The following is a 23,339-nucleotide window of genomic DNA, read 5'->3' as shown; positions in this document are numbered from 1 at the left end:
TGCTTTCACCTCCGTAGCATCCGAGTTCCCTTTTACAGTTCCGGGCCATCGGAATATAAAGTCCCTCCTCCCCCTTGCACCGGAAGTATTACACCGGCAACAGAGGAAGAGACCAGGAAGCAGGACTCCTTGGTGCCCACGGGGCTACCGCCACAAGCCCCCAAGGCCTTTTCCTTACAGTACTCCCCTACCAGGCTTGGCCGATCGGACCAAGAGTCCACTGGAGCGCGAGAGAGGAAGTCCACATTGGAGCGACTCAGAAGGTAATACTGAAAGGACTGGAGAGCCCATTTAATGGCAGAGGCGAGGCTGCAAAGTTTTGCCGCAGCCGACACAGCATAACCAGATTGGTCTCACCCCATGTGCTGGTGTCACCCCGTGCAGTCCGCACCCCCGGCACCCCCCGAGTGAAGGCCTTACCGAAAGTTTGTTTGTCGTCAGCTAGAAATTAGCTGGTAAAGTTGAGGCAAGAGTGACTGCACCGCAGCGCAACACAGATGCATCATTCATACAGTACGACAACACTAAAGGCAGTGACAACCAGGTACAGAGAAGTACTAGTTGCTGATATAGCAGAATTCAAGTAAACATTAAAAGCAGAAACATTTCTGACACCAAGAAACACTAAAAGCAGTGACAACCAAGACGAAAAGTGCAACGAGCGGTGTAGGAGAGTAGGGTCTGCTATCCTATGGTCACCCCAATTTTTGCTTTTTGCTTCACTGGTTTTCGACTTACTGAGGCTGTGGGCCTGCTAATCAGACCCACAGCCTGCTGTTCTCTCTCTAAATTCACATACATGTACTATAGGTACATAACCCAATTGGAACTGGACTCCTTGTCAGCCCCTGTACCATGCACTATAGGTGCTCAGGGCATAGGTGCCACCAAGGCCTACCAGGGGCTACAGCATAGCTTTTGCCACCCCTGGCTGGTTCTTAAATTGACACAACTGGCTGATCACTCAGCTGGGGCAAGTGGGTGTAATCACCCCTTGCTTAGATATAGTATACCTATATCTAAACCTATATCTGGACACATATAAACCTGTGAGTCACTCCTATGGAAGGCCTTATCAATCCTGGAGGCAGAGTGCGTGGTTTAATGTGAGATGGAGCTCTAGCATGAGCTGAGCCTGTCTGCAGCTGTCGGGAACAACTCCCTAAGCTGATCCGGGATAATGCCATACCATATACTATTAAGTGCATTATAATCCTCGCGGTTATATAGCAACTTTGGTTTGGCTTTATCAAAACATGTCGTGTAAGGTGTCATACAATTTGGAATACTATCCCCTCGACAGTCCTGTCGACGGGGATAGCATTCCACCCTTCTAGAGGGAGAAGACATGTTACTTTACTGAAACGCGGTTGATTTTTTAAAGAGCCTCAGATCCACAAAATGGATGCTTCTGCCACAGACACAAGTCTGACCTCCTGCTGCTGACCGAAACTCAGCCGAGGAGGCCTGGACAAAGGCTTTCCTGTCGCAGGGAGGTGTTACACCACCCCAGACAGGAGATAGTGGATTGTAGCAGGGAGGTTTGAAAGAAACCAGACACTGCCTGGGGAGCACAAGGCTTCCCCTTGCATAATCCGGCCAAACCGGTTCTGGGGCACACCAGCCCCAGTCCCAGCGTGGCCTGGACAAAGGGAAAGGGGTGTATCCACCCCCTTCCTGGGTTCCACCCATAGGAGGGGACCTAGCAGGTAATTCAGCCCCCTAGATTGGTATAAGAATGGGAGCAGTGCCAACGCACTCAGATTATCCTGATGAAACATTTGAAACAAAACTCTGGACCCTTCGACATCCTACTCGACACAGAAGACTGAAGAATCTCCCTTGTGGTCAAGGAGTGACCACTCTGTGCAAACAGGCACCATCCAGCACCTCGACGTCTGCTTTGTTGCAGTTCCTGCCGGAACTCGAGCGACGGAGATCGACAAGATCAAGCTTGCCTGCCTTCTACCAGCCCGATCCACAGTCCTTGCAGAGCTGAGACCCGTGGAGGCGACCGGAAGCGTGGGGCCTGCCATCTTGAAAAGACCATGAGACGCTGACCGTGCAGCCCACGAGTGACCCTCGAAGCTGTACACCGGAGTTTGAGAAGCCCCACCCCTGAGCCACTTTGGCACCGAAGCTCACCCCTCTACACTCACCGAGTGCTGCGTGGGGCCCTTCTGCTTCTTTTGGCTCAACGCGTTGGCCCGGTCACTTGCCTGCTGGCTTGTGGCCCCTGTGTCGACGAAACTTGAAATCCAATTTGTGATTCTGGTTGCTTCAGACTTGCACCCGCTCCTCTGAAAAGGAGCACCCGCTATGACCCTCCTGGTCCGAGTGAGAAGCAATCTTCCAGTCCTGTGTGGATTGCTCTTGCCAAGTGTTGTTTTCTCCAATCTTGAAGCCGACTGCGCCGACGGCGAGAGCCTTTGTGGGACAGGTCGTGACCTGCTCCTGGACGTCGCAGATGCCCTAGAGCCCACGTGGCAGCGGAGAGAAGCTCCTCGACAGCCACCTGATTGCGCCCGACATTGCCTGGTTCCGTCCTGGTTCCACCCTGGTCACTGCTGAGTGACCCAGACTCTGTCCCCTCTGCTTTCAGGTACTTTACGACTCTGATCCACCCTTGGATCACACCGGACACTTCTCCTTCACATCGCCTGCAGCATCTTCAGCTTCAAGCACCAACAACCTGCGTGACGAAACCCAACACAACTTCGACCCTATGCACCCGCTTCCTGTGGGTGAGGTAACTCAACAACGCCGGTGTTCCCACACTGGTACACACCTCTAGTGTATGTGTCTTAAATTTCGTCCTTCTAGGTTAAGCGGAAGTCTCCTTAAACAGTAACTTTATAACTTTTACGCACCATTGACTTTGCATTGGTGCATGCGTGTGCTTTAAGCGCTGCACCCGAATCCAGCGGGCTTTTCCCGACTTCAGCATTGCTAGTCCCGACTGCTCCCAGCGATTCCCTAGGCCCTATTCCTAACCACTGTTCGATTGGTATCTCTTATACCACTTTCTTAATATATGGTTTGAGTGGCCACCCGCCCTCATCCATAATTGTGCAACTTTTATATGTTTAACTGTGCTTTTGTTTTAACGCTTGTGCCCCTTTGCTCATAAAGAGTACTGGGGATTATTCTAGTAATAAATACATATATTTTTATAATATATACTTGTGTGGTGTCCTTTCATTTGATATTACAGGATTGTGATTGGTAAAACAGCTCGCTTAACACGACCTCTTGAGTTTAGCCTTTAAGGCTGCTTAGTCCATGCTACCACTAGGATAGCTTGTCTAATAAGGTTGACTTACAACCAGACACATAAGGGATTGTTTGGACTGGTACAAGGTGGTTCCAGAATTGGAAACATCACATATCAGGCCAACTTCTCACAAGCGGCAACAGCCAGGTGCAAGAGAACGCTTTGAGCAGAAGCAGGTAAACATAGAGGAACATTAGAGGTGGCGATAACCTATAGAGAATACAATCATGCTTTTTTTTTTCCGCAACAAGGGCATATAGAAGGGGCGAGAGTGGGCATCCCTGCCTGGTGCCTCTGCTGATGGGGAAGGAGTCAATGACCAGGTCGCCCATACGGAGCCGAGCTCGTGGCAGATTGTACAGTGCTCCTACCATCTATAGGAAGGGTTGTCCTAAGCCCATACGCTGCAGCACCAATCGCATAAAAGGCCACTCCACCGAATCAAAGGCCTTTTCCATGTCTAGGAAAACAGCCAGCGCCTTCCTGTCTTGCCGCACATGTTGTATCGTGCCCAGAACCTTCTGAATATTGTATACTAGGTTCCAACTGGGGATAAATCCAGCCTGTTCCGGGGCTACAAGCCGAGGGGCAAGGAGCGCCAGTCGGGTGGCTAATACTTTAGCCAATAGTTTAGCGTCATCGTTCAGCAGAGACAGAGGCCTGTAAGAGCTACACGCCTCGCAGGGTTTCCCTGGTTTCAATATGGTGACTAGAAGCGCCTCCCTCATAGAGTGGGGCATGCTGCCCTCCACGCAGATATCGTCAAAAAGAGCTGAAAGGTGGGGGATTAGTTGGTCCTTAAAAGCTTTGTAGAAGCCCGCCGTGAGTCCATCAGTTCCCGGCGCGCTTCCTGACTTCTTACTAGCTAAAGCTTTGAGGATTTCATTCTTTTCTATAGGGAGCATAAGGAATTCTCTGTGAACGTCAGTCAGTGTGGGAATGTCAATGTGGCTAAGATAGTCGTTTATGTCATCTTCTAAATTCCCACTCTTAGAAGTGTACAGTTCAGAATAGTAGGCTTTGAAGGCATTCGCTATGTCTTGCTCGTCAGTGAGCAACTCTCCATCTGCAGACTCCACCTCCGTAATATGCTGTTGCCCTCTCACCCCTCCCACCAGCCTGGCTAGTACTGCACTGGGTCGTTCACCTTCCCCGTACACCCTGGCTGTAGCGTATTTCCCCAAGTGCCTGATTTCCCTGTCAGCCTCATCATGGTATTCGGCGAGCAAGGTCTTAATTTCATCCCCCACCGTACTGTCCGCTAGTCTGCTCTGCCTGTCCTCCAGCACGGCGAGGTATTTCTTAAGGTCAGCTAGCCTCTGCCTAATGGACTTGAGAATGCCCAAATGCTTGGACATCGCTACTCCTCGTATATATACTTTGAATGCCTCCCATATAACCTGGAAACTATCCACAGAACCCACATTAGTTTCAAAGAATACATCTATTGCGTCATCACCTCTGAACACCGGGTCTAATAGGGAGTATGGTGGGAATCTCCACGTGAATGGCGGTATGGACTTTCCCGGGATGCGTATCTCCAGAAGCACAGGCGAGTGGTCTGACAAGGTTCTAGGCAGTACTCTGCAGTCTCTAATTTGTCCTAATCTAGCAGAGGGAGCAAGCCAGTAATCTAGTATAGTATGGATGTCAAGGTAAGCGGAGTAGTGTGTGTATCCACCCCGTTGTGGATTACGGGAGCGCCACACGTCTTCTAAACCCAAGCAAGTCATCGCACTCTGCAACTCCAAGGCAGCAGCCGGGGGCCTGCGATTAGGACCCACCGACCTATCCAGTGCAGGGTTCAGGATGAGGTTGAGATCTCCCCCCCCCACAGCAGACAATTCGGATCATATTGTTTGGCCCTGGCAGCAAGGGCCTGGTAAAATTCTGGTGAGTCAAAACTGGGGCCATATGTGTTGATAATGATGAATACCGGGCAGGGACCAGTACACTTGGATATCACAAATCTACCCTCAGCATCTGCAACTAGGGTTTGTAACTTTAGTTTAGATTTCGGATTTACCCAGGTTAAAACACCCTAGGCGTGTGAAGTAAAGACCGCAGCATTGACGTTTCCCTCGAGGCCCTTACAACGTAACATACTACTGTGCATGGGGCGATGAGTCTCCTGAAGTAGGGCTATGTCTATATGTTGGCGCTGCAAATAACTGATAACCTTCCTGACTTTTCGGTGGTCATTTAGGCCTCGGACATTCCATGTGAGGGCTTTGAGTCTGGGTACGTATGAGGTTTCGCGCTCAGAGTTCAAGTCAGCCATTCCAAAAGATCGCTGGGTGCCAACAGAGTGAGTCTACGCCAGAGTCTAATACATGTACAATGTCATATGTCAGATAGAACATCTTCCCGCAAGAGACAAAACATTCCCTCCCCAAAATATCCCGGCCCCCCCACCCACAGCAGACCAACCCCAATACGGCCTTGCATGGCTGAACCCTTATTCCCTCCTACCCAAACCCGTTAGTTAACAAGAAAAGCTCAGAGAGGGCAGAATGTGCATACAGCGCGGGGGACAAGGTTGCCAGGCAGTCAGTAACCAAACTGAGTACAGTATCTGCATGAGATCCGGCCCGTACGCCGCCGCCAGGCTTCCTAGCATCAGCTGAGAGGGTCAGTTCAACACCAAATAACCCACGCGGGGTGCAGATAGAGAGTGAGCAGTACAAGCATCCGCTCCTAACTGTGGTTATTGCACCAAACACAATATATACATACAAATTAACCCTAAACCCCTTAGGTCGGATACAGAAGTACATATGAATTGGAACAGTCTTACCCAGAAGCTGTGAGCACGGTAACCTGCACTCGGACCTCTTCATTCTGTCGATCATCAGAGCAGGAGTGCGAGGAGTGCCAGCTCCAACGCCAGTCACGTGCCTGGCACGACCCAGCTGGTCGAGGTAGGTAAGCCATCTTGGATCGCAACTAGTTCATTGTCAGCGTTCTTCAGTCCTGTTCGTCGAGTTGACGGCTGCCGTTATCTTTCCGATGTTCCTTGGACCACCCCTTCAGAGCTTGTTGCAAAGCTTTAGGGTCCGTGAAAATATGGGAGGGACCTTGCCGGTTGATTCTAAGCTTTGCAGGGTATAGCATGGCATAGTCCAGCCCAAGTTCCCGAAGCTGTTTCTTATAAGGCGCAAAGTGCCTGCGCTCCTCCTGGACCTTGGCCGTAAATTCTGGATATAGGGAGATTGCAGATCCCTCGTATTGCAGACTTTTCTTGTTGCGGGCTAGTCTGAGGGCCGTGTCTCAGTCTCTGTAATTTAAAAGTTTGGCAATAATGGGCCGTGGCGGGGCCCCTGGGCGTGGGCGAGGGCCTAGCGAGCGGTGCGCCCGCTCCACGATGAACATTGGTGAAAAGGCGTCATCTCCTAGAAGTGCGACCAAGAGTTTCTCAACAAACTTTTCCAGATTGCCTGTTGGTGTCGTCTCCGAAACTCCTGTGATTCGTATGTTAGACCGCCTCGAGCGGGCCTCTAAATCCTCAGTCTTATCCTGTATGACTTGCAGTAGCTTACCCATTGTCTGGCGGTCCTTATCAAGTTCCGTTTGGGCCTCCTCCACCTCTGTGAGTCGTCGCTCGGACATGTCTAGGCGCTCCGCATGTTTGTCCACACGCTCCGCCATGCGGTCCATACGGTAAGTGAGGGCGTCTATTTTAGTGCCTATAGAGGTCATACTGTCCTGCAGGCCCTTCTCCATAGATAACAGCATGGTTTTTATATCAGAGTAGCCCGAGCTCTCCGCGCCACTCACTGAGTGTGCCTGAGCCCCCTCCTGGGGTTTAGGGGCTTGGTTCGGCGGTTCTCGAAGGGAAGCTTACTTTGAGTTTTGTCACCTTTCCCCATGGCGGCGTCCAGGCTGGAGGAGTTCCTTAAACCAGTGCCCTAGGGAGAGGCGGGCATGCGTCTTCTAAAGGTTGGACAACTCACTGGTCACGTCGCGTCAGTCGTGTCCGTCTGCTGCACACTCCTGGCAGACTTCTGGAGTACCCCAGCTCTCAGGACCACAGTAGGGCCCGTGCTGGGCGTCAGGTGAACAAGAGCTCTCCGAAGTGCCAAGGGTGCACTTTTCTTCTCCGCAGACCTCAAGGGTCCTACAGCCAGGCAGACTCCCCTCACGCGCCAGTAAGCCCAGTCAGGGATAACCCACTGCCTCTTCTAGTGGCACACGGGAGACAAGGCCCAGATTTCACGCGCCATACGGAGTCTTCAATCCACATCCACCCACCATGGGCCAATATGCCGAATGGGCGCTGCCCAGCTTCAAAAGGTGGGGCACACAGGCTTTCCTAGGGCGCCTGGGGTCCTTGCCTGAGTGCAGTAGGCTCCACGGGTGAGTGGCATCTAGGTCAGGCGAGGTGTTGGTAAGGAAGGGCCTTCCACCCGATATCCTAGAGGTGCAGATGCACAGAGGCCTCGGATGATCTGCAGCCCCCACAGCGTGGCCCTGGATCGTGGGGGGGGGTGGGGGTGGAGAAGGAGGGAGGCTGCGGGAGAGACCCGGGTGTAGAGCACCTCACCTCCACCGAGATCGCGACCTTCGCCCCCCCGGGTGCTGAGGTTGCGGTGCCTGCCGGGCCTGAGCAGTCTCCTCTGGCCGCACGTCGCAGCATGTCCCCCGGCGTCTGGCACACGAAAGTCCGCGGTCCAGCGGCCTTGATCACGGTCTGGGTCGTTCTAGGCAGGAGCGGCGTGAAACAACCCTTGGGTCCGCAATCCAGTCTCCGCCGCTCCCCAGAGTGGAGTCGGCGCCTGTTGGTGATATAATGCTGTTAAAAGTCCAGCCGATGCAGGATAAATGTCGGATTAAACAGGCGGCGGCACGGAGCTCAGGGATTATGCGTCTGCCATCAGTGCCGGAAAGCTCAGCCCCCCAGAATACAATCATGCTTACTAGAACCTCAGTAAAGAGAGCCATCAGACTTCAGCACCAGGCGCCGCAATACAAGCAGGAGCACTGGCGTTGTACTTACAAGGTTGGTGAATCCTGTTGAACCGACTGAAAGGCCATGAGCACCAGTCAAAATAGGGAAATTTGACAATGGCTGCTTAAAAGGGTGCAAAATATGGCACTGCCAGCTTCTTGAAACCAATACCTCCCTTCGATACCCCCAAAAATCAAAATATTGGTGACAGATGGATTGCCTAGATTGAAACATTCAATGATTTCATTGATGCATTGGTCGAAGTAAATGACAAAAAGATCATGAAATATGCGAAGAATTTGGTGGGTGAAGAAGCAAAAGAAGGGATAAAGAAAATATATCCTGGTGATGAAGTGATGTACTATGAAATGAAAGAGGCGTTAAGCACCAAGTACAATCCAGTGCTGAATGTCACCTATGAAAGGTACATCTTCAGTCAGAAAAGGCAGAGAGCTGGTAAAACGATGGATGAATTTGTAGAAAGACTTGATTTGCTCATCAGGCATTGCAAGTTCAGTGAGTTCAATGATGAAGAGGCCTTGTGTCTCAAAGTAATAGATGGTTGCCTCTAAGATTCCTTCAGATGACACATGCTGAACGAGACACTAAGCTTGGAGTAAGTACTCATGACTGCCATGGGGGAAGAAAGAGCGGACAGACAAGCAGCTAACATGGAGGCCGAAACGCCCAAAATTGATTAACGCTGACTGTGAAAAGTAAGCCGAAATACAAGTTAGAAGGCCATAAAGTAATGTCTCCAAAGAAAAAAATTGTCTTTTTGATGTGGATTTTCCTTTCTATATGAAGGTAAATGTCCCGCCATTGAACAGATATTCAAAGGATGCAGGAAAGAACAACATTTTGTAATGGTTTGCAAAGTGAGGGAAAGATCAAGTGTGTCACGTCGACAAAACAAAATTGATGCCAGAAAGTTCCAGAGATGTTCCAACCCCACCCACAAGGCCAGCAGCAACATCACTTGAGGCAAGTAGAAAATGAGAGGCATCGATTCTCGTCAAATTCTTCGTTGCATGTTTGTCACAGTCATTGTCAAGTGAAAGTGAGGAAGATGGGTGTGCAATGTCAATGTTGACTGCTGGATGATGTGCACATGTAGGATTAGCTTCTTGCAAGGAAGAATGCCGGTCAAAGCTAGGTCGACAAGTGCAAGTGCAAAATTCCTTTGGATACTGTCCCAAAATGACACTAAAAGTGAATGGGTGTTCCATACTTTTTATCATAGAGAGTGGCGCATTGATAAACGTTATGCCAGCGGAAAAATACAATGAACTCCAGTGCCTGTTCAACCCCATAAAAACTGAAGTATATACGTGGGCTGCGTCAATGCCCCTGCAAAGTCAAGGTTCATTTATAGCAACTGTGAAGCATAAAAAGACGAAAGTACAAGCACCAATTCATATTCTGCAAGGCACTCCCTTGAATGTATGTTTACCCAATGTCAGTACTGCTGCTTACATGGGGCAGATTTCCATAAACTACTATATAAACACCTATCATGAGATAATGAATAACCAACTTATTCGAAGGCAACCACCACAAGGCACTGGCCGGTGTCAGATCAGTGGTGGGATTCTGGAAGAACCTCCCGCTGGTCACGATTGGCCGCGTGGCTATAGCCAAAATGATAATAGTCCCACGACTGCTGTGCTACTTTACGAATCTACCGATCATACTGCCCAAAGCATTTTTCAGAGACTTAGACTCTCTCCTTAGTGTACTAATATGGGGATCAGGCAGACGTCGGATAGCATTATCAAAGTTACAACTGCCCACCACACAAGGGGGACTAGGAGCTCCGTCATTCGAATTCTATTTCTTGGCCGCACAATTACAGTGGCTATCCTACTGGACGGCGGACAGACACACAGGGGAAATATGCACCACAACCGGCCGTGTGCCCACCCCAGAACTATGCGGCCTATTGCTACCAGGCACTATACCGAAGCACACATATCCCATACATGTGAAAGTGGCACACAAATTCATGCAAAGGATACACCGTATGGTGCCTGGGAGACCTCCGTACTCTCCTCTGCTACGGATGGTCGGCTGCCCCAAACATGAACACTACTACACCCCCAACTTGCTTCGAACATGGACAAATTGCAGCCTCACTGAAATGGAGTCCCTATTCGAGGACGGACAACTCAAACCGTTCCAACGGCTCATAGACGAATACGATCTCCCCTCCCCGGTCAGTTCCTACTTCACCGCCAACTCCTCGAGAGTTATCGTTTCTACCACGACCTTTCGACTGGGGGGCCTGTCACCCACCCGGTCATTCACACAACCCTCCATATGTGAATGGGGTGACATTTGACCACTTGTCTTTATAAAACAATTTGAGATCTTGCTAACAGACCCTTGGCAGCCCTACGGGCCACTTGGGAGGAAGAATTAGGACGCCCACTGCATGACAAAGAATGGAAGACGGCCCTTGAATACCCCAAGAAGGTGTCTAGAAATGCGCGGTTTAAAAATATACAATTCTATATCCTACACAGGGCATACTTAACACCGGCACGTCTCCAAAGATTTTACCCCGACACCCAGTTCCTCTGCCCTAGATGTAACTCACAGGCAGCGGATTTTTATCATGTTTTGGAGCTGCCCCACATTACAACCATATTGGCACGAAGTTCACAAATCGCTCCGAGATCTTACAGAGCTTACACTGCTGGGCACATGGGAGGCTTGTGCGCTAGGTATTTTCCGAAAAACGAAAACAACACAAAGTGCCAACCCCATTTGTCTCTCTAGCAATTCTGTTAGCCAAAAGGAGTATTGCTATGTACTGGCGATCCCCCACAGGCCCACCGATTGCGGCGTGGACGGGAGCAGTTCACAAATGGGCGATAGCAGAGGAAGAAACGCTAAGGGAGGAGGAGTTGAAGGGGACACGCAAACATTTCTATGGAGTGGGCTATGCTGCTGCACCAATTCAAACAGCCACATACCCACGACGACCGAGATGACCACCCTCACAGTCCAAGGAATACGTGCCCATAAGCCTAAAATCGTCAACGCACAAGCTAGAACCCCTCCTGCAATATATACGCAGAGTCCCCGCGATTCTTAACATGCACCACACGAAACCTGAAGGCCTGACACTGGAGCAGGGCCGACCTACATGCCCCCACACTCCCAGAGACAAACTGATACGCTACCTAGCGAGGCGCATTTGGCCCTGATACCCCACTAACCACTGATGCCCAGATTTCCATGAACACTCCCCCCAGTTCCACACCCAGTTCTTTGCAGGACTTGTTTGATATTTGACCTTAACAATAACTGGATGAATATTCATATATAGTAGAACTAGCAAAGCATAATGATATCCAACATGAAGAATGCAACTGATCCGATTGTGTCCTAACGTACCATGTCTGTTTTTTGTACACCACAAAAGCCAATAAAAATACGTTTAAAAAAATCATGAGATAATGAATCAGTTTCCGTCCTTGTTTCATGGACTAGGAAACCTTAAGACCATGAAAGTGCAACTTCACAAAAATACGGAAATCCGTCCAATTGCTCAACAACATTGTCAAACTGTATTTCATTTTCAAGATGCTGTTGAGAAAGAACTTAAGACACTATTAAAACACCACATAACTGAACAATCCACTGGTGCAACGCCATGGATATCACCCATAGTGGTAGTGCTGAAAAAGGGTAGTGGAGAAGCTATGCTCATCTGCATTGATATGCGCCAAGCAAATTGAAAGAGAATGACATCCAGGTCCACTCATTGCTGACGTGATTACGCAGCTGAATTTAGCTAAAGTCTTTTCCTGCCTTGAATTGAATGAATGGTACCACCAACTCAAACTGGAAACATATTGCAGGTACATTACTACCTTTTCAACTCATGTTGGTTTATTTAGATTTAAAAGGCTGAGGGGCATATTAACAAGGCGGCGAGAAATACATTATCGCTGCTTTAGCGTGAGTTTTCGGACACTAAGCGACGATAATTTTATCCCCGTATCAACAAGGTCACTTAGCGTTGGTTTTCAACACTTAGCGACCGGATTTATTATCGCCTAGCCTTGCATCGCTAATGAGATGCAAGGTTGGCGTGTGGCAGGCGTGTCTGGGAATACTTCAGGGAAATCTATCGCTGACCGGGCTTCGTGATATTAACAATGAGGCCCGTCAGCGTTGCGATTTATATCACTAACAGGGGCTTAACTCAGGAATTTAACGTCTGCTAAATTCTTGATTTAGGCATGTCTGTAATGGGGGGTGGATTATGTGGCTAAAACCACAGGCCCTATCAACAAGGTTATCGCCATTTTCAATGGAATATCGCTGGAAAACCAGCGATATTCCATTGAAAACGGCGATTATCACCGCTATCGCTGGGATTTTTATCTCAATGGCGTTAAGCGTTGTTAATACAACACTAACATGGAGATTATCGCCAGCGATAGCCGGTGATAGATTTCCTCACGCTAACAGCAGTCAGCGATAATTATCGCTGCCGCTTGTTAATATGCCCCTAAGTTTCGGAGTGTCATCAGCTGCAGAACTCTTTCAGGATGTCATTTGTCACATAATTAGAGCTCCCGGTTTTAGGTATTTATTTTTTTGACATCTCAGTCTGTATTTATCCGTATTGATTTTTTGCTAATTTTATCTGTATTTATCCATATTTATTTGGAGTTTTGTAAGAAAAACTAAGCTGAAATTGTTATATTTTGACATTTATTTAACTAATAAATATGCACTCCTGCTTGAATGCCTGCTAGGTTTCAGTGATGTGAACACTTGCAGAAGATGAATCAATGAACTTATATCAAAATAATCAAATTTCAGTTTCACCCTTGTGCATATCTACTGCTATTTAACCCTCTTTACTAAAATTCCTTTCTTTTAAACAAAATAATATTTTTATTAAGCATCAAGCCGACCAATGGACCCCAGCTAAGTTCGGAGCCCATATAGTTATCTCTAAAGATGTCTGCCAGGCGTTCCATGGAAAGAATCCTCCACAACTGGGCGTGCCACAATGAACCACTGGAGTTTCTGTTTCCTTCAAAGCAGCTGCTATAGTGAGTTTGGCCACCCAGGCAGGTCCACATGATCACCTTGTCGGCTTTGGTTTGGTGTTCTAAAGTTGGATCCCTTACACCCAAGACAGCAAAGTCTATGGTGGTATGAACGGGGTACCCCAGCATGTCTTTGATGTGAGATAGGATCTCATCCCAATTCCTTTCTATTTTAAGCCCTTTACCAATCAATCCACACAACTATTGGCCTGGCAGTCATTGCAGAGAGTATTTAGAACTACTCAATAAGCAACCTGATTTCCATTTTTATCCACGTTTAAAAATAAATACAGACAGACAAGAAAATAAATGGTTTTCTGTCTATTTATCTGTGAAAATAAGTAAAAACAGAAAACGGAGCCTTACGCATAATACAGCCAGTCACAAATGCTTTCAATTACAGTGAAGTGATTGTACACTAGTTTTTGGCCCACTCTAAAGGAACATGATAAAGATGTTACAGAAGTGTGTTGTATACTTGCCGATGCAGGCTTCACTTTAAATGAGGAAAAGTGTGGGATGCAAATAAAGTACAAGCCTTGTCATCCACTTCTCTCCCACAAAATGTAACTATTCTGTGATGCTTCCTTGGTATAGCCAGTTACTGTTCAAGGTATATATGTGACTTTGCCACTGTAAGTGCCCCACAGAGCTACTTAATGAAATAAATTGTGAACATCGATGGTCACATGAATGTGAACAAAGCTTCAATAAAATGAAGTATGCAATTGAGAACGCCTCTGAAATGGCATACTTTTATCTGAAATTGCAGACGGAGGTTATTGTTGATGCAAGCCCAGTGGGTTTGGGTGCCATACTTGCCTCACACTCTAGATATTCCAATGCCCCAAGACACATTGTGGCTTATGTAAGTTGAAGTTTGTCATCGATGGAAATGACTATTCACAACCTGAAAAAGAAGTCTCCCTGTGGTTTTGGCATGTGAGTATTTTCATGTGTTCCTACATAGAAAGCATTTCACAGTTGTCACCGACCACCAAGCATTGCTCACCATTTTTGGCAATCCTACAGTATGAGATGCTAGCTCTCTATATAGTGCACTAAAATTAAGTACATCGTGTAGAGAGTCTAGTGAGACGCAGATTGGTATACAGAGGCAAGAGTAGATAAAATTAATGCTCCATTTGTGGTAGTGTGGGCTAACAGTTAGACTTGCCAGAGGGTAGTGCTAAGCATTTGCTGTACTCAAAGAGGCAATAAATGAGACACACACTCAAAAATAAATCTGAGACCAATTTATGAAAATATTTTAATGTAATTTTTCAGACCAAGAACTTCATTCTACAGTAAGTACTTTTTACTATAGCAATTTTCAAAGTTTGCAAAATGAATTACCTTTGTGCGCCATTACGCACCATTGAAGTCATGGGGAGAAAATAGAAAAATGCATATAAACAATCACACAGTTGGATTTCAATGTTCGCCTTCAAGATTTAATTAAGTAGCAAGGCCAGGCCCAATGTTCCACCAGCAGATTCTCTGGAGCATCTCGGATTAGCCCGGGAGCAGGGTGCTGAGGTTGTTGGTAGCTGCTGCAGTACGATGAATGGGGCCACTTGAAAACACACAAAGGGACTTAAAAGTAAGTCTGAGGGATCCCGCTTGACGGAGCATGTTGCATGGTATCACAGCTTGATCGTCGTTAGCAAGGCTGGGAGGGCAGGGTGCAGAGCAGATTGGTCAACCGGGCGGCACGCATCAAGATGTCCTCGCAGGCTTTGGTGCCAATTTTCCGCAGCAGGGCTTCAGTCTTTGGGTCAACAGCTCTTTCTTGTCCTTTTCTTCTCTGTGTCCATTGAATCTAAGTTCAGAGTCCAGGGATGCCATCTAAATACTAAATTTAGGGATGTTAAAGGGGGTGACAAGTAGTAGCCAACGGGATACCTACCTTTAGGGTGTCTACACTCTCTAAGTGACCATTTCCGGTGGGAAGGGGCACTACCCTGACCCTAATTGGCTAATTCAATCATAAATAAAGATGGAGGGAAATGAAAAGTGGGCTCCACATCACCTGCCTCACCTTAGGGGTGGTGCTGGCTGAATGGGGACCCACCTCCTTATTTAACACATTTTCCCACCTGTCTTCCCAGCAAATGTGGTATCCACCACTATGTGGAACTGCCTGGGTCAGCTTCCTATCCTTGAAGGCCATCCTAAAGCACCTCCGCCCAGAGCAGGCTTTGTTCCTGGCCTCTGGGTGGTTGGCTCTCATCTAATGAGGTCAGAAACATGTCTGGTGGTGGCAGGCTGGCTAAGACTAGTCAGAGACCACCCCAGTGCTTGGTAAGTTTTCTGGGGACCTTCTAAGTTGTCTCCTGTGTGCATTTATTAATAAATCCAACACTGGAATCAGTGAGGATTTATTAAGACAAGATGTTTAATTCCAAACATCTTAGGGTACAATAAAGCCATCATCGAGCTAAGAAATCTATTGTAGGGTCATATCTTCTCATGCAGATAGGTCTACTCATGGGGTATAGTGCATCCTGCTTTAGGGCTGTAAGACCTGCAGTAGGGGTGAGTTACCTATACCTCATACACTGTCTATGGGCATGGCGCACAGGGCTGTGTGCCAAGTCGACTTCAGTTTTCTCTGCATCTAGACACGCAGGTGGCAATGTACATGGTCTTGGTGAGGGGTGCCTAGGGTGGTATAATTGGTGCTGCAGCCCTAGGGGGCCCTCTTCAGTCCCAATGCCCCAGGTACCAGGGGATATCATTTACAAGTGACGTATAGGGGTTGCTGATATTGTGCCAATTGTGGTACAGATTTAGTGAAAGAACACTCGTCTTGGGAACCTGGTTAGCAGGTTCAGGAAGCTAGCTCTTTATGTGATACTAGCAGCCTGTCCCGACGTTGTCCGGGTATGAATTGCTGCCGGCCAGTAGTATATTGTTTTGTAGGATTTTGTTTTGATAGCATTTCTTATCTGTGACAGGCCTGTGAAACGCTCCGATTCACAGTGCACTGCTGATGCACTTAAAGAGTGCGCGTTCAGTAGTGTGTACGTTATTTTTCCTTGCGATATTATATAGCGCGAACTCGACAATATGGCATGAGCACAATTTACATTACAGAAGATCACATTCATTTGTGGTAGGCACGGGGAGACAAAGCGATTTGCCTGGAATCACAGGATGTTGAGATGAGGCCGAGATTCGAACGTAGCTCCCCAGCTCTAAAGTTCGCAATTCTAGAACTTGTGGCAGGAGGTGTGTCTAAAAGTGTATGTCGGTGCTGGCCATCAATGAGAGAGACCTGTGCATTTTTCAAATCGGTGGTGAAAAAATATGAGTATGTTGCTGGAGATGTGGGCCGCCGTGCCACCAATGTACTTACCGGGGGAGGGTAAACACCCATTATTCCGTAACTTTCTTTTCGCATACCATCACTCCGCATACTTTCATTATGAAAGTACCATGACTCTGCAATGCCATTATAACGCATGGCATTACATTGTATATGCTTTTACCACGCATACAGGGGTATTTTTAGGGTTCAGGGCTAGGTTTGGGTTTTGGGGTATAGGGGTATTTTTAGGGTTCAGGGGTAGGTTTGGGTTTTGGGGTACAGGGGCATTTTAAGGGGTCAGGGCTAGGTTTGGGTTTTGGGGTACAGGGGTATTTTAGGGTTCAGGGGGTAGGTTTGGGTTTTGGGGTACAGGGTTATTTTTATGGTTCAGGGCTAGGTTTGGGTTTTGGGGTACAGGGGTATTTTTAGGGTTCAGGGGTAGGTTTGGGTTTTGAGGTACAGGGGTATTTATAGCGTTCAGGGCTAGGTTTGGGTTTTGGGGTGCAGGGGTATTTTTAGGGTTCAGGGGTAGGTTTGGGTTTTGGGGTACAGGGGTATTTTTAGGGTTCAGGGCTAGGTTTGGGTTTTGGGGTACAGGGGTATTTTTAGGGTTTTGGGGTAGGTTTGGGTTTTGAGGTACAGGGGTATTTATAGGGTTCAGGGCTAGGTTTGGGTTTTGGGGTACAGGGGTATTTTTAGGGTTTAGGGATAGGTTTGGGTTTTGGGGTACAGGGTTATTTTTAGGGTTCAGGGCTAGGTTTGGGTTTTGGGGTACAGGGGTATTTTTAGGGTTTTGGGGTAGGTTTGGGTTTTGAGGTACAGGGGTATTTATAGGGTTCAGGGCTAGGTTTGGGTTTTGGGGTACAGGGGTATTTTTAGGGTTTTGGGGTAGGTTTGGGTTTTGGGGTACAGGGGTATTTTTAGGGTTTTGGGGTAGGTTTGGGTTTTGAGGTACAGGGGTATTTATAGGGTTCAGGGCTAGGTTTGGGTTTTGGGGTACAGGGGTATTTTTAGGGTTTAGGGATAGGTTTGGGTTTTGGGGTACAGGGTATATTTATAGGGTTAAGATGGGTTAGTGTTTAAGGGTGTTGGGGTATTTTAAGGAGTAAGGGTGGGTTATGATTATGGGGTACAGGGGAGTGGTGTGGCTCACTGGTTAGAGGCAGCAGACCCGGAAGCAGAAGTCGGCCCGGGACCAGGGTTCAATTCCCGACGCGTCAGGTTGTGGACCAGGGTCAGCGGACTCGATAATTCTCTCCTCAGTGCCTACTCTAACCAGGGGTCCCACTCGGCAACTCTGGGCATTAGCTTGCCTAATCTCCACAACGGTCCCATCAACGCCGGGGATGCCTGGCTCCACCTTGGGGACTCCCAGCAGGGACCATCCCACAGGGAAAGCCAGGACGGGTTCCCCAGCGGTACACAGCGCCAGGACGCCGGCTGGCAACAGTGCGCTTTACAAGTAAAACATTACATTACATTTAAAGGGAGCAGGGTGGACACCCGGAGTTGGAATGTACAGAACCTGGGAAGAAAAAACAATGAAATATTGGGCACAACGCTCGCTTTTTTTTCCCGTAATCCCACGCCCCGCACACGCCCATCCCCCCAGCACACGATATGAAACATGGCATGAAGGCGGAAGGTACCACACTCCCCCAACATTTGTCACGCCCCCAGCACACGCCTACAGCACAACGCAGACACGCTCACAAGGGACTACTTTCCTGGCACAGTTCTTTTACCTTTTAAATGTATATGGTGGGCGTCTGCATAGCCTATGTCCTTCTGCTGCAACTGCCCTTTCCAACGCTGTATTGGGTGTTGTGATTGGTGCTATGGTTCCTGAGATTACCCGCCTCAAATGTTTGGGCTCTCTCTTTATTATATTAGTATGGATACCAATAATTGGTTATATTGTGTAAAGAGTACAGAGATTTCCCCAGAAGTATACAGGGCTTCAATGCAAACCCAAAGTAGTCAATTTGTGGTAGTGTGGTCGAGCAGCCTTAGGCCTAACACACAGGAGTGTAAGATATTTGTTATACATAGAGAGACAAATAAATGACACACGGCTCAAAAAGGAGAGCCATACCAATTTTAGAAAGATACGCTTCTTTTTAAGTTTATTTTCAGACCAAGATCTACATTCAAAGGTAAGAACGTGTTTTTTAAAGAAATACTTTTCATTTTAAAAAGTGGACACGGTGCAATTTTCAGTTCAGCAATGTTAACCTATGGCAAGAAGACAGGAATGCAGTTTTGTAGGTAAGTACATGACTTACAAATCCCGTACCTGGGGTTTCAGGTCAACACAAAGCAAGGTTCAACTTAGTACCACAATTGCACCACCAGCAGCACAGAGGTGGCTGGGTGCAGAGGTCCAATTCAGAGTTATGTGCCCAATGTTAACCAATGGAGACTGGGGGTAATCGAAGATGTGCTGTTTACCGGTAAATAAAAGCGGTGTCAGGGGTCAATCTCTGGTGGTTTAAGTAAGCACTGGAGTGGCAGCACCAAACATACAGCCTCAGCAGCACAGGGCGGCCGGGTGCAGAGTGCCAACACAGCTTTGGTGCCCAATGCAAAGCAATGGAGGAGATCGGTTTCATACAAAGGCTGCAGGCTCTGGCCAGGAGGTCGGGCAAATGAAACCACTAGCTGCCTAGGTAAGTACTGATCCTTGAAGACGTAGGGGAACCACAGGTCGAGCTCTCCAAAACCCAGGGGCTCCGGGTGCAGGGGTGTCTTTGGACATTGGGAAAGGCTTACAGGAGCAGGTTGAGGTTAGGGGGCCGTCGTGGAGAGGCTGCAGGCATCGATGGGGAGTCCGTCAGGTGTTGACGGGGAGTCCGGCAGGGGTCAACCCACGATAGACTCTTGCTCAGAATCACTGAGAGACCTTTGCAGGATCGGTGGGCCACTTGGACTTGGGCTGTAGGCATTGGGTGCAGGGGCGGGTCTGGTCAGAGGTTCCTTAGGACAGAGCTCTTCCTCAGGGCAGATGGTTTCTTGTGGACAGGCCCACTGTCCACAGGGGATTTGGAGTCCTTATTGAAGGCAGGCAGTCCTCCCAGGGTTTTGGAGGTCGCTGGCCCTGCAGGATGAGTCGACTTTTGTAGCAGGGGTGAAAGGCAGCAGACAGGCCGTCAGGGCTAGTGCTAAGTCAATTACTGGCCATTCATATTTCTTGCTGTTGTGGCTCTTTGGTGTCCAGGCTTTGTCGTTCATCAGGAATCTCACTTTCAGGCTCTATGGGGTGCCACCTAAATACATTTGAGGTGAGGAAATTTAGAGTGTCGCTGCTGTTGCGAGTGCGCTATACTGGAGCTGCTTTCCACCTAAACTTGAGAACTACCTAGAGTTCTCTGCTTCTTTTTTTTGCTTAATTTATGCATCACTATATGCCTGGGTGCTCCCTTGTGTCTGGACAAAGCTATACCTCTCTGAAGAGCTCTAATAAGAGCGAAACACGGGTCAGGGATTGCTTTTATTCATTTCAGGTTGGCTTGGATGGTATTGTACCAATCCAAAGCTGTACTACTGTGCCTGGAGTGGTAAAAGGCTTGGATAGCACTGTGCTAATCCTATGCTTGAAGACTTTGATTGCTCTGTTGTACTGGAGCTGCTTTCCACCTAAACTTGAGAACAACCCAGAGTTCTCTACTTCTTTTTTTTGTATATATATATATATATATATATATATATATATATATATATATATATATATATATATATATATATATATATTCACACTTTTCTAGAATTAAAGGTGTGACTTATATATATCTCCTGAATGAATGACGTTACAACGCATACTTTTACATCGCATACCTTTACAGCGCATTCTTTACAACGCAACATCCATTACAACGCATTCCATTACAACGCATGCCATTACAACAAATTTTTAAAAAGAACAATAGTTACTTACCTGTAATCTGTGGTTCTCCAGTATTGGTGTCTTTCATAGATTCACATGCCTGAATCATTCCCTGTCGTCGGAGTGGGAGTCCCACTGTACATAAAAAAACAATAATATGCCATAATAACATAGGAAAACTTAGTAATTCCCAACCAGGAAGTAAAGTAGCCCAAGCTACAGGAGAAAAAACCTCCACACTCGTGACTATCCTAGTCATTTTGTATAGCCCAAACTGCAGCCAATAAGGCGACAGCACCCACCAGAAGGTTCTCCCCAGAGGCTCAGGCTCTCAGATTTTCTCGCAAGGATTGATGGTAAACCAATGTAGCCTATGAGGCTCTGAGAGGAGGTGGGCGGTTGCATGTGAATCTATGAAAGACACCAATACTGGAGAACCACAGATTACAGGTAAGTAACTATTGTTCTTCTCCAGTATTAGGGTGTCTTTCATATATTCACATGCCCGAATCAGAGTAGATAGCAGTACACATCCGTGCTTGGAAGATGCTATTTGTAGCATAAGCTTGTAAATATGAGATGCACATAACCATGAAATATATAATCACATCTCTAAAGCATGATAAAATGCAGTTACTTGAGCATGTACATAATAATAGTAAGCATAACAAGCGTCTGACAGCAGGAAGAGGAAGAGGGAAACAGAGGCTCACCTTATTTGAAAAGATTACGCAGAACTGCTTGACCCACTGAAGCATCGGTCTCGCTGGCTGCATCCAAACAGTAGTGTTTGGTGAAAGTATGCTGACTGGCCCAGGTTGCCGCTCTGCAGATGTGCTGGAGAGGGACTCCAGAGAAGAGAGCAGTTGAGGAAGACACTGCCCTCGTAGAATGCGCTCTTGGAGCTGCTTGCAAAGGTCGTCCTGCTTGTGTATGGCAAAAGTCGATAGCTGCAGAGATCCACCTTGCAATTGTTTGCTTAGATACTACTTGGCCTGTATGAATCCTACCATAGGCGATAAACAGTTGATCAGATTTGCGTAACGTAGATGTTCTTTGTAAATAGAACTTCAAACATCTCTTAATGTCCAGTGTATGCAATGCCCTTTCCGCAGGGGATTGTGGGTTAGGAAATAATGTTTTCAAGATGACAGGCTCGTTCAGGTGGAAGTCCGAAGGCACCTTAGGCATGAATTTCGGATTCGTGCGGAGCACCACTGAGTCATGTGTGAACTGTAATAAAGGTGGATGAACTGTGAAGCCTGGATATCACTGACTCTTCTAGAGGAAGTCAAAGCCAATAAAAGTGACACCTTCCACGTAAGGAATTTCAAATCGACTCTGTGAATAGGTTCAAAAGGATGGCGCATGAGTTGCGCTAACACTACATTGAGATGCCCGGATGGTGGTGGACGATGTACAGGAGGGAACATTCTGAAAAGTCCTTTGAAGAATTGCTGTATTATTCTTGAAGAGTAAAGTGAAGTGGACCCATCCTGTCGATACCTTGAAATCGCTGCTAGGAAAACCCTTAGGGTTGCATGAGACAATCCCGATCTTGTCAGATGTAAGAAAAAAAGTAAAATTTGCTCTGGCTTAGCCAAAAAAGGATAAATTCCAGCCGAAAGACGCCAGATACAGAATCGTTTCCATTTGATTCTGTATGTCTTTATTGTAGCAGGTGTTCTTGCTTTGGCTAGTACCTCTTTAGAATCTGCAGGGATGTTCAGATGGGCGAATTCAAGGTACTCAGGCGCCAGGCCGCTAACTTCAGAGAGGTCGCGTCCGGATGGTAAATCTGAACATCCTGGATGGAGAGAAGGTCCGGAATTGGCCGCAACTGAATTGGTTCGCACTCCGATAGGAGAAGGAGCTCGGTAACCCAGTATTGGCGAGGCCATCTTGGGGCAATAAGAATCAGCCGACACGGTTCTTTCTTCATCTTCCGCAGAACTCTGGGAACCAACGGTATCGGAGGAAAAGCGTAAGCATATATTTGAGATGAGTTGATCGAAAACGCATTCCCCTGAGAGTCTTTGTGGGGATGCCAACTTGCAAAGAACTGGCATTTGCTGTTCTTCCTGGTCGCAAAGAGGTCTAGATCTGGATGACCCCACTGTCGAAAGATCCGATCCACTGTTTGCTGATGAAGTTCCCACTCATGAGTGGACACTGTTGTCCTGTTGAGAGTGTCCGCATGAATGTTGACCGTTCCCGGTACATGGACCGCCAGAAGATTGATTCTGTGTCGTATTGCCCATGCCCATAGCTCCTGGGCCTCCTGAGACAAAAGAGCCTATTTTGTCCCTCCCTGTTTGTTCACATAGTGCATACTTGTAGTATAGTCTGTGCAAACCAATACAGTGGCTCCCTGAACGATTGCGCGAAAGGATTTGAGGGCAAGGAAGATGGCTCTCAGCTCCAACAGATTGATGTGCCAACGTTTCTGCTGAGGGCTCCATTTGCCGCTGATTGTCAGTCCCTGAAGATGAGCTCCCAAGCCTTCTAGGGATGCGTCTGTGGTAATTGTAAAGTTTGGTGCATCCTGAAGGATCGTGCAACCCTGTTGTAGATTCCTTCTTTGTATCCACCAAAGAAGGGCACCCCGAATGCGAGGGGTGATCTGGATGAGGTTCTCGAAAGAACCGGAGACCTGCAGCCATTGCAGGCTGAGTTCTTCTTGAAGAGGCCTCATTCTGAGTCAGCAATTCGGTATCAAAGGAATGCAAGACAATACCATCCCCAGAAAGGATTTGAACTGTCGGACTGAAACTGACTTTTTTGAAAGTAGACTCCGAGCCATGTTCTGTATCCTTTTTTGTCTCTCGTCGGACACGAAAGCTTGG

The sequence above is a fragment of the Lissotriton vulgaris genome, chromosome 12, assembly GCF_964263255.1.
Source record: "Lissotriton vulgaris chromosome 12, aLisVul1.2, whole genome shotgun sequence".
Taxonomy (NCBI): Eukaryota; Metazoa; Chordata; class Amphibia; order Caudata; family Salamandridae; genus Lissotriton; species Lissotriton vulgaris.
This window is presented reverse-complemented; position numbering follows the sequence as displayed.